A 12,811-nucleotide genomic window follows, 5' to 3' on the forward strand; every position below is an offset into this window, starting at 1 on the left:
CAATAATGACATCTCTACGCTGCTGATCCGCCTCCGCTTGAGATGGTTTCCTGTGGACCGGACTCTCGCTGCTGTCTTGGATCCGCTTTGAACTGAACTCTCGCGGCTGTGTTGGAGCCACTATGGATTGAACTTTCACAGTATCATGTTAGACCCGCTCGACATCCATTGCTTTCGGTCCCCTAGATGGGGGGTGGTTGCCCACATCTGAAGTCCTCTCCAAGGTTTCTCATAGTCAGCATTGTCACTGGCGTCCCACTGGATGTGAATTCTCCCTGCCCACTGGGCGTGAGTTTTCCTTGCCCTTTTGTGGGTTCTTCCGAGGATGTTGTAGTCGTAATGATTTGTGCAGTCCTTTGAGACATTTGTGATTTGGGGCTATATAAATAAATATTGATTGATTGATTGATTGATAGGCGCCAGCGACCCCAAAAGGGAATAAGCGGTAGGAAAAGGATGGATGGATTATTATTAACACTGTGATTTCAAGTGGATTTATTCATTACTTATCGTGTTTAGCAATGCCAGCTCAGATGTATCCGAGAGCCAGATGCAGTCATCAAAAGAGCCACATCTGGCCCCCGAGCCACAGGTTCCCTCCCCCTGTCATATATTGTGTGAGCATCAACAGGCTGTAGGAGCACATGCATGCATTTTTGTTGGAGCTACCTCATCCATGACATTTTGTTCAGTCTGCGAGGAAAAAAAGGCAAGCGACGGAGAGGAAGTCGGGACTGAAGTAATGAGAAGAATAATCTGAGTTACTTTGTCACGACAAAACAACCCCTTGATCAACTCCAGACCGCCTGTGCACCTTTTCCGTACGCCGCCATCGAGACCTTTGTACTTTTATCACCACTTTTTATCCCTGCGTCGCCGCGTTTACGGTGGCCACGTTGAACTCCCCCGCTTAAAATCCATAATGCAAAGCTCGGGGAAAAACCTCACAGCCTCTCATTTTCCCCTCCGGACAGAAAACAAGCAGGAGTCCACACAAGCCACCGCGGGATGATCTTGGTTTTATGCAACGTCTTACCAATTGACGAGAGTTTTATTTGTTATTGCACACGGAGGAATGACTTTTTTTTCTAACTCGGTCTGTGTGGGCGCCAGCCTTGCCAGTGGGCAGCAGTTTTTAACTCCCATTGCTCATCAGACAAAGGGAACAGGATGTGGAACTCCCTCGGTTCTTGCTCGAGAAGGCTCATTATGTCTTCTTGCTCATATACTTTTTCACTTTTTCTTCTAATCCGACAATATTTTCGAAATCGATCAATCAATCAATCAATCAATGTTGATTTACATGGCCCTAAATAACAAGTAATAATAATAATAATAATCCATCCATCCATTTCCTACCGCTTATTCCCTTTTGGGGTCGCTGGCGCCTATCTCAGCTACAATCGGGTGGAAGGCGGGTTCGAAATATAAAACATTCTCATGCATTTTTAATCCATCCATCAGTTTTCTACCGCACCTGTTCAAGAAGTTGCGTTAATGGTGATAAGTTATTTATTTATTATTGGTTAAGGCTTCTGCGTCTGCCTCACAATACGAAGTTCCTACAGTCCTGGGTTCAAATCCAGGCTCGGGATCTTTCTGTGTGGAGTTTGCATGTTCTCCCCGTGAGTGCGTGGGTTCCCTCCGGCTTCCTCCCACTTCCAAAGACATGCACCTGGGGATAGGTTGATTGGCAACACTAAATTTGGCCCTAGTATGTGAATGTGAGTGTGAATGTTGTCTGTCTATCTGTGTTGGCCCTGCGATGAGGTGGCGACTTGTCCAGGGTGTACCCCACCTTCCGCCCGATTGTAGCTGAGATAGGCACCAGCGCCCCCCGCGACCCCGAAAGGGAAGAAGCAGTAGAAAATGGATGGATGGATGAATGGTTAGGGCTTCACGGTGGCAGAGGGGTTAGTGCGTCTGCCTCACAATACGAAGTTCTTGCAGTCCTGGGTTCAAATCCAGGCTCGGGATCTTTCTGTGTGGAGTTTGCATGTTCTCCCCGTGAGTGCGTGGGTTCCCTCCGGCTTCCTCCCACTTCCAAAGACATGCACCTGGGGATAGGTTGATTGGCAACACTAAATTTGGCCCTAGTGTGTGAATGTGAGTGTGAATGTTGTCTGTCTATCTGTGTTGGCCCTGCAATGAGGTGGCGACTTGTCCAGGGTGTACCCCGCCTTCCGCCCGATTGTAGCTGAGATAGGCGCCAGCGTCCCCCGCAACCCCGAAAGGGAATAAGCAGTAGAAAATGGATGGATGGATGGATGGTTAGGGCTTTACGGTGGCAGAGGGGTTAGTGCGTCTGCCTCACAATACGAAGGTCCTGCAGTCCTGGGTTCAAATCCAGGCTCGGGATCTTTCTGTGTGGAGTTTGCATGTTCTCCCCGTGAGTGCGTGGGTTCCCTCCGGGTACTCCGGCTTCCTCCCACCTCCAAAGACATGCACCTGGGGATAGGTTGATTGGCAACACTAAATTAAATAACAAGTGTCTCAAAGGGCTGCACAAGCCACAACAACATCCTCGGTTCAGGTACCACATCAGGGCAAGGAAAAACTCTCCAATTCTCCAATGTCATAGTCAGACTTCTGTCAAGGTCAGCAACCTTTTTGAAACCAAGAGCTACTTCTTGGGTACTGATTAATGCGAAGGGCTACCAGTTTGATACACACTTAAATAAATTGTATTTCTGTCCGTCATTCCGTCGTAAATTTTTTTTTTCTTTTACGGAAGTTTTTTTTTGTAGAGAATAAATGATGAAAAAAACACTTAATTGAACGGTTTAAAAGAGGAGAAAACACGAAAAAAATGAAAATTTAATTTATCTTCAATTTCGACTCTTTAAAATTCAAAATTCTACCGAAAAAAAAGAAGAAAACACTAGCTAATTTTCCTCCATTCTTCCAAAAGCTGATGTTGGTGGAGAAGGTCTGTCTCTCAGTCTCCGTTCTAATTCATCCCAAAGGTGTTCTATCGGGTTCAGGTTAGGACTCTGTGCAGGCCAGTCAAGTTGCCTATTATATGGAATGTCAAACCTCTTTCACCAAGCACCACCTCGGGGAAAAAAAACTTGTCTCTCCAAGTAGTGAAGTGAATAAAAAAAAAAAATTATGGAACATCATTAGTAATTTTTCCTGATTAAGATTAATTTTAGAATTTTGATGACATGTTTTAAATAGGTTAAAATCCAATCTGCACTTTGCTAGAATATATAACAAATTGGACCAAGCTATATTTCTAACAAAGACAAATCATTATTTCCTCTAGATTTTCCAGAACAAAAATTTTAAAAGAAATTCAAAAGACTTTGAAATAAGATTTAAATTAGATTCTACAGATTTTCTAGATTTGCCAGAATATTTTTTTTGAATTTTAATCATAATAAGTTTGAAGAAATATTTCACAAATATTCTTAGTGGAAAAAACAGACGCTAAAATGAAGAATTAAATTAAAATGTATTTATTTTTCATTACAATAAAAAAAAATACTTGAACATTGATTTAAATTGTCAGGAAAGAAGAGGAAGGAATTTAAAAGGTAAAATTTGTGTTTAAAAATCCCAAAATCATTTTTAAGGTTGTATTTTTTCTCTAAAATTGTCTTTCTGAAAGTTATAAGAAGCAAAGTAAAAAAATTAATTAATTTATTCAAACAAGTAAAGACCAAGTCTTTAAAATATTTTCTTGGATTTTAAAATTCTATTTGAGTTTTGTCTCTCTTAGAATTAAAAATGTCGAGCAAAGCGAGACCAGCTTGCTAGTAAATAAATAAAATCTTAAAAATAGAGGCAGCTCACTGGTAAGTGCTGCTATTTGAGCTATTTTTAGAACAGGCCAGCGGGCGACTCATCTGGTCCTTACGGGCACCTCGTTGGTGACCCCTGGTCTAGTCGGGCGAGCTGGTCCTAGTCCAAAAGTATTTGGCCATCCATCCAAATCAGGTGTCCTAATCACAGGTGTGTACAATCCAGCACTTAGGCATGGAGACTGTTTCTACAAACATTTGTGAAAGAATGGGCCGCTTTCAGTGATTTCCAGCGTGGAACTGTCACAGGACGCCACCTGTGCAATAAATCCAGTCCTGAAATTTTCTCGCTCCTAAATATTCCAAAGTCAATTATATTATAAGAAAAGGGAAAAGTTTGGGAACAACAGCAACCAAGTGGTAGGCCACATGAAATAACAGAGAGGGGTCCAGCAAAAATACTTTCTGGCACAGTCGGTTGCAACAGAGCTCCAAACGTCATGTGACCTTCCAATTAGCCCACGTACTGTACGCAGAGAGCTTCATGGAATGGGCCTCCATGGCCGGGCAGCTGCATCTAAGTCATACATCACCGAGTCCAATGCAAAGCGTGGGATGCACGTCGCCACTGGACTTTAATTTGACCTCTAAAAGCTCAGTGGCCACATGCGTGGACAGCACCTTTTTAGCTTTTATTTCCAATATTGTGTACACTACTGAATTGGGGCCTCATGGCCTCTTATGTGGACACTTATACTGCCATCTGGTGGGGTCAGAAGAGTATAACATACAATGGAATTTGGAAATATAAGAATTAGCATGTCACTAAACATGAAGTACACGTTTGTGTACTTATGGACTAAGTGCATCATATCAAAAGATGATTATTGTTTTTTATTCTAACTAGGGTCCAATATGCCCAAATAGCAAAGAGAAATAAAAAACAACATGTAAACAAACAGCTTGGGCCTTAAGAGCAGTGGAGACGGCTTCTCTGGAGTGATCACGCTTTTCCATCTGGCAACCTGGTGGAGGTTGCCAGGAGAAAGCTACATTTCTACATTGTGCAGAGTGTGACATTTGGTGGAGGAGGAATTATGTTGTGGGGTTGCTTTTTCAGGAGTTAGTTCCAGTGAAATTACATTGAATGTTCCAGGATGCCAAAACGTTTTGGACAATTCTATGCTCCCAACCTTGTGGGAACAGTCTGGAGTGGGCTCCTTCCTCTTCTAACATAACTATGCATCAGTGCACAAAGCAAGGTCCATACAGACATGGATGACAGAGTGTGGTGTGGATGAACTTGACTGGCCTGCACAGAGTCCTGACCTGAACCCGATAGAACACCTTTAGGATGAATAAGAACGGAGACTAAGAGCCAGACCTTAGCCACCAATATCTCACCAATGCGCTTTTGGAAGAATGGTGGAAAATTCCTATAAACACACTCCGCAACCTTGTGGACAGCCTTCCCGGAAGAATTGAAGCTGTAGTAGCTGCAAAAAGTGGACCCACATCATATTTAAGGCACTTGAAGTTCAAATGTGAGTCAAATACTTTTGGCAATATCGTGTAAATTCATGATGTAGGTAAGGGGTTTCACAATGTAAAGCACTTTGACTGTCTAGAGAAAAGCGCTATATAAATATAATTCACTTCACTACTTGGAGAGACAAGTTTTTTTTGGAGGTGGTGCTTGGTGAAAGAGGTTTGACATTTCAGATAATAGGCAACTTGACTGGCCTGCACAGAGTCCTAACCTGAACCCGATAGAACACTTTTGGGATGAATTAGAACGGAGACTGCGAGACAGACCTTCTCCACCAACATTAGCTTTTGGAAGAATGGTGGAAAGTTCCCATAAAGACACTCCACAACCTTGTGGACAGCCTTCCCGGAAAAATTGAAGCTTTAATAGCTGCAAAATCATATTAAAGGCACTTCAAGTTCAAATGTGAGTCAAATACTTTTGGCAATACAGTGTAACTTCATGATGTAGGTGAGGGGTTTCACAATGTAAAGCACTTTGAGTGTTTAGAGAAAAGCGCTATATAAATATAATTCACTTCTCCACTTGGAGAGACAAGTTTTTTTTTTAGGTGGTGCCTGGTGAAAAAGGTTTGACATTTCAGATAATAGGCAACTTGACTGGCCTGCACAGAGTCCTAACCTGGACACGATAGAACACCTTTGGGATGAATTAGAACGGAGACCGAGAGACAGACCTTCTCCACCAACATCAGCTTTTGGAAGAATGGTGGAAAATTCCTTTAAACACACTCCGCAACCTTGTGGACAGCCTTTGCAGAATAGTTGAAGCTGTAATAGCTGCAAAATCATATTGAAGGCACTTGAAGTTCAAATGTGAGTCAAATACTTTTGGCAATATAGTGTAACTTCATGATGTAGGTAAGGGGTTTCACAATGTAAATCACTTTGAGTGTCCAGAGAAAAGCGCTATATAAATATAATTCAAATATAATTCACTTCACTACTTGGAGAGACAAGTTTTTTTTCCTGAGGTGGTGCTTGGTGAAAAAGGCTTGACATTTCAGATAATAGGCAACTTGACTGGCCTGCACAGAGTCCTAACCTGAACCTAATAGAACACCTTTGGGATGAGTTAGAACGGAGACTGAGAGACAGGCTTTCTCCACCGACATCAGCTTTTGGAAGAATGGTGGAAAATTCCTATAAAGACACTCCGCAACCTTGTGGACAGCCTTCCCGGAAAATTTTAAGCTGTAATAGCTGCAAAATCATATTGAAGGCACTTTCAGGTTCAAATGTGAGTCAAATACTTTTGGCAATATAGTGTAACTTCATGATGTAGGTAAGGGGTTTCACATTGTAAAGCACTTTGAGTGTCTAGAGAAAAGTGCTATATAAATATAATTCACTTCACTACTTGGAGAGACAAGGTTTTTTTCCTGAGGTGGTGTTTGGTGAAAAAGGTTTGACATTTCAGATAATAGGCAACTTGACTGGCCTGCACAGAGTCCTAACCTGAACATGATAGAACACTTTTGGGATGAGTTAGAACAGAGACTGAGCGCCAGGCTTTCTCCACCGACATCAGCTTTTGGAAGAATGGTGGAAAATTCCTATAAAGACACTCCGCAACCTTGTGGACAGCCTTTGCAGAAGAGTTGAAGCTGTAATAGCTGCAAAAAGTGGACCCTCATAACATTGAAGGCACTTCAAGTTCATATGTGAGTCAAATACTTTTGGCAATATAGTGTAACTTCATGATGTAGATAAGGGGTTTCACAATGTAAATCACTTTGAGTGTCTAGAGAAAAGTGCTATATAAATATAATTCACTTCACTACTTGGACAGACAAGTTTTTTTGGAGGTGGTGCTTGGTGAAAGAGGTTTGACATTTCAGATAATAGGCAACTTGACTGGCCTGCACAGAGTCCTAACCTGAACCTGATAGAATTCCTTTGGGATGAGTTAGAATTGAGACTGCGAGACAGACCTTCTCCACCAACATCAGCTTTTGGAAGAATGGTGGAAAGTTCCTTTAAACACACTCCGCAACCTTGTGGACAGCCTTCCCGGAAAAATTGAAGCTGTATTAGCTGCAAAATCATATTGAAGGCACTTCAAGTTCAAATGTGAGTCAAATACTTTTGGCAATATAGTGTAACTTCATGATGTAGGTAAGGGGTTTCACAATGTAAAGCACTTTGAGTGTTTAGAGAAAAGCGCTATATAAATATAATTCACTTCTCCACTTGGAGAGACAAGTTTTTTTTTGAGGTGGTGCCTGGTGAAAAAGGTTTGACATTTCAGATAATAGGCAACTTGACTGGCCTGCACAGAGTCCTAACCTGAACATGATATAACACCTTTGGGATGAGTTAGAACGGAGACTGAGCGCCAGGCTTTCTCCACCAATATTTCACCAATGCGCTTTTGAAAGAATGGTGGAAAATTCCTATAAACACACTCCGCAACCTTGTGGACAGCCTTCCCAGAAGAATTGAAGCTGTTATAGCTGCAAAAAGTGGACCCACATCATATTTAAGGCACTTCAAGTTCAAATGTGAGTCAAATACTTTTGGCAATACAGTGTAACTTCATGATGTAGGTAAGGGGTTTCACAATGTAAAACACTTTGAGTGTCCAGAGAAAAGTGCTATATAAATATAATTCACTTCACTACTTGGAGAGACAAGTTTTTTTTCCTGAGGTGGTGTTTGGTGAAAAAGGTTTGACATTTCAGATAATAGGCAACTTGACTGGCCTGCACAGAGTCCTAACCTGAACATGATAGAACACTTTTGGGATGAGTTAGAACAGAGACTGAGAGACAGGCTTTCTCCACCGACATCAGCTTTTGGAAGAATGGTGGAAAATTCCTATAAACACACTCCGCAACCTTGTGGACAGCCTTCCCGGAAGAATTGAAGCTGTAATAGCTGCAAAATCATATTGAAGGCACTTCAAGTTCAAATGTGAGTCAAATACTTTTGGCAATATAGTGTAACTTCATGATGTAGGTAAGGGGTTTCACAATGTAAAGCACGTTGAGTGTCTAGAGAAAAGTGCTATATAAATATAATTCACTTCACTACTTGGACAGACAAGTTTTTTTGGAGGTGGTGCTTGGTGAAAGAGCTTTGACATTTCAGATAATAGGCAACTTGACTGGCCTGCACAGAGTCCTAACCTGAACCTGATAGAACACCATTGGGATGAATTAGAACGGAGACTGACGGACAGACCTTCTCCACCAACATCAGCTTTTGGAAGAATGGTGGAAAGTCCCTATAAAGACACTCCGCAACCTTGTGGACAGCCTTTGCAGAAGAATTGAAGTGAATTGAAGGTGGACCCACATCATATTTAAGGCACTTGAAGTTCATATGTGAGTCAAATACTTTTGGCACTATAGTGTGTCTCCACATTGTTGTCCATTCTTCCTCAGAACTCCCTCTGGTCTTCACGTGATCCCTGCAAAATGTCTGCACGGGCCCAGAAGGACTTTTTTTCCCCCCTCAAAGCGGCCTGCTTGATGGTTTTGATAAAAGGCGAAAGGAAGCCAGTGGCAAGGAAGCAAATTGAAGAGCTGAGCTCGCAACGAGCACCTGCAAGCCATTAACATTCACTCATTTACTGCTCGCCCATTGGCGCCCCGGCTGTGGTGCCCCCCCCCCCCCCCCCCCCCCCCCCGCCATCTTGAGGCCACCTTCAAACTAGTTTGCGAAAAACCCACAACTTTTCTGCCAAATCGTTAATTTCCGTCGTTTTTTTTTTTTTTTTTTTCCCCCCCCAGAAAAAAAATCCAATAAAATTGCTTGTTCACGGAGGTTTGCAGTTAAGGCTCGCAGTGCTGACTTTAATAGTGCCCGATGTTGCCTTTGATGCTTCATGAGGGAGCTAACGTAAAAAATGTGGGCGACATCACACCTGCTGCACACCTGAAAGGGCTTAGTTTCTTGGGATTTGCTCTCTGCCTGCTGTCTCTGCGTCCTGGGGTCATGCCGCTCGCAATCCGTCTTCATTAAAGATAAAATTGATGTCGAATCTTGGAAATTTTATTCATATTTTTTTTAATAGTTTTCTGCATGTAAAACTACATCAAATGTTTTGTCTTCCTAATTTTGAGTGTGTAGGACCGAACAATTAGATTTACATGATTTTTTTAGGAGGAAAATAGCTTCACTTTTAGTCCACTTCCATGTGGAGTGCTACTGTATATTTATTTTTTTTAAATATTTTTTATATAAATTTTTTTTGTTTGTTTGTTTTAATAAAAAAATTACATTTTTTTGTAAAAAATGTTTTAAATCTTATTATGAAGTGATTTATTTCAAGGAAAATAGCTTCAGTTTTAGTACACTTCCATTTGGAGTGCTATTCCATATTTATTTTCTTTTTCTATATATATTGTACATTTAGTTTTTTTATGTTACTTTCAAAATAAAAACAATTTTTCAAATTAAAATTTGTATTTTAAAAATGTTTTCCCCATTGTTATGAAGCGATGGTGATCACATGATTTCTTACAAGGAAAATAACTTCAGTTTTAGAATATATATTTTAGTGAATATTTGATATTTTATTTTTAATTAAACACTTTTTTTTTATTAAAGTATATATATATATATATTTTCATTGAGTTATGAAGTAATGGCTACTACATGATTTCTTACAAGGAAATTAGTTTCAGTTTTAGTACACTTCTATGTCAAGTGCTACTGTATACATATATTTTTTAAATGTTTTATATTTTGTTTTTTATTAAAAATAATAATAAACATTTTTAGTAAAAATATTTTAAGATTGTGTAATAAAGGAATGGCAATTACATGATTTCCTACAAAAAAAATTGTTTCTGTTTTAGTAAACTTTCATTTGGAGTGCTACTTCATATTTATTTTCTTTATATGTATATATATATATATATATATATATATATATATATATATATATATATATATATATATATATATATATATAAATGTTTTCATTGTGTTATGAAGTAATGGCGATCACATGATTTCTTACAAGGAAAATAACTTCAGTTTTAGTATATATTTTAGTAAATATTTGATATTTCATTTTTTATTTTATTTTTAATTAAACACTTTTTTTAAATTAAAGTATATATATTTTTTTTTTCATTGTGTTATGAAGTAATGGCTACTACATGATTTCTTACAAGGAAATTAGTTTCAGTTTTAGTACACTTCTATGTCAAGTGCTACTATATATTTTTTTAATATTTCATATTTTGTTTTTAATTAAAAATAATAATAAACATTTTTAGTAAAAATATTTTAAAATTGTGTAATGTGTAATATATATATATATATATATACATATATATATAAATTTTATATATATATATATATATATACATTTTATATATATATATATATATATATACATATATTAATTTTCTTTTTATATATATATATATATATATATATATATATATATATATATATATATATATGTTTTCATTGTGTTATGAAGTAATGGCGATTACATGATTTCTTACGAGGAAAATAGCTTCAGTTTTAGCACACTTCCATTTGGAGTGCTATTGCATATTTATTTTCTTTTTATGTATATATATTTTACATTTAGTTTTTTTATTTTACTTTTAATTCAAAACCATTTTTGAATAAAAATTTGTATTTTCATTTTTTTCCCCATTGTTGTGAAGTAATGGCGATTACATGATTTCTTACAAGGAAAATAACTTCAGTTTTAGTATATATTTTAGTAAATATTTGATATTTCATTTTTTATTTTATTTTTGATTAAACACTTTTTTTTAATTAAAGTATATATATATATATATTTTCATTGTGTTATGAAGTAATGGCTACTACATGAGTTCTTACAAGGAAATTAGTTTCAGGTTTTTTTAAAATATTTATATTTACTTTTTTTTTTAATAAAAAAAATATTAAAATGTTTAGTGAAAATATTTTAAAATTGTTTTATGAAAGAATGGCAATTACATGATTTCTTACAAAAAAAAATTGTTTCTGTTTTAGTAAACTTCCATTTGGAGTGCTGCTTCATATTTATTTTCTTTATATATATATATATATTTCTATTTTTATTTTATTTTTAATCAAACATATTTTTCAAATTTATATATATATATATATATATATATGTTTTCATTGTGTTATGAAGTAATGGCGACTACATGATTTCTCACGCGGAAAATAGCTTCAGTTTTAGCACACTTCCATTTGGAGTTCTATTGCATATTTATTTTCTTTTTATATATATATATATATATTACATTTAGTTTTTTTAATTTTATTTTTAATTAAAAACCATTTTTTTTAATCAAAATGTGTATTTTCATTTTTTTCCCCATTGTTATGAAGTGATGGCGATTATGTGATTTCTCACAAGGAAAATAACTTCAGTTTTAGTATGTATTTTAGTAAATATTTTATATTTGGTTTTTCATTTTATTTTTTATTAAAAAATTTTTTTTATTACAATATATATATATATATTTTATTTTCATTCCGCTATGAAGAAATGGCTATTACATGGTTTCTTACGAGGAAATTAGCTTCAAGTCAAGTGCTACTGTATATTTATTTTTTTAATATTTTAGATTTAGTTTCTAAAAAAAAAATTAAAGTAAATAAATAATTTTTTTAGTAAACATTTTTTCAAATTGTGTTATGAAGGGAAAATATTAACATTTTTATCAATTTTAAATTTTTATTAAAAATTTTTCAACAGCCATTTTTCTTAATGAATCCCCTAATTATGCAAGAATGAGAGAGCATTTGTATCCAGGAGCACCACAAGTGATTAAAAAAATGATCTCACTTGTTGTTTTGCTCCACTTTGCAGACAAGAGGCGCTCATGCGGTCGCTTCAAGACGCCACCAAGGGGGAAAAAAACCTTCCTCATGGACATGAAGTCACTTCTGACACGCCCCTGGCAAGATAAGGCCGCCCTGGTCTTAAAATCATTTAGTTTATCTCCGACGGATAAGTTAAACGTGTAATGTTAGCACAGGAGATTTATCCTCCTTCATTTTGTCCTACTTTTACATTTTTTTCCACAAAAACATTGCCCTGTTGTGCAAAACATATTACAGTACATTATCATACTTTAAAAACATGTTTTTGTTAAAATTAAAATAAATACTTCCATATCTGCTTGACTTATGAATATACAGCAAAGTAACCATTAAATTAATAAAAATAACAAAAAATGTTACGTTGTTCTTTACAGACAATTACTGTAAATTTAAAAAAATAAATACAAATATTTTGCTTTAAAATTCTGTTGACTGATCTGCCATATTTTTACTGTAAAATCTTGTTTTTAACGGTGTATTATTGTAAATGGAAAAACCACACATTTGTTTGCTGTGATGAGGTGGCGACTTGTCCATGGTTGACCCCGCCTTCCGCCTGAATACAGCTGAGATAGGCTCCAGCGACCCCAAACGGGACAAGCGGTAGGAAATGGATGCATGAAGGGGGGGTGTATATGGTAGCGTCCTGAAAGAGTTAGTGCTGCAAGGGATTCTTGGTATTTGTTCTGTTGTGTTTATGT

This window comes from Nerophis ophidion, linkage group LG17, assembly GCF_033978795.1.
Source record: "Nerophis ophidion isolate RoL-2023_Sa linkage group LG17, RoL_Noph_v1.0, whole genome shotgun sequence".
NCBI lineage: Eukaryota > Metazoa > Chordata > Actinopteri > Syngnathiformes > Syngnathidae > Nerophis > Nerophis ophidion.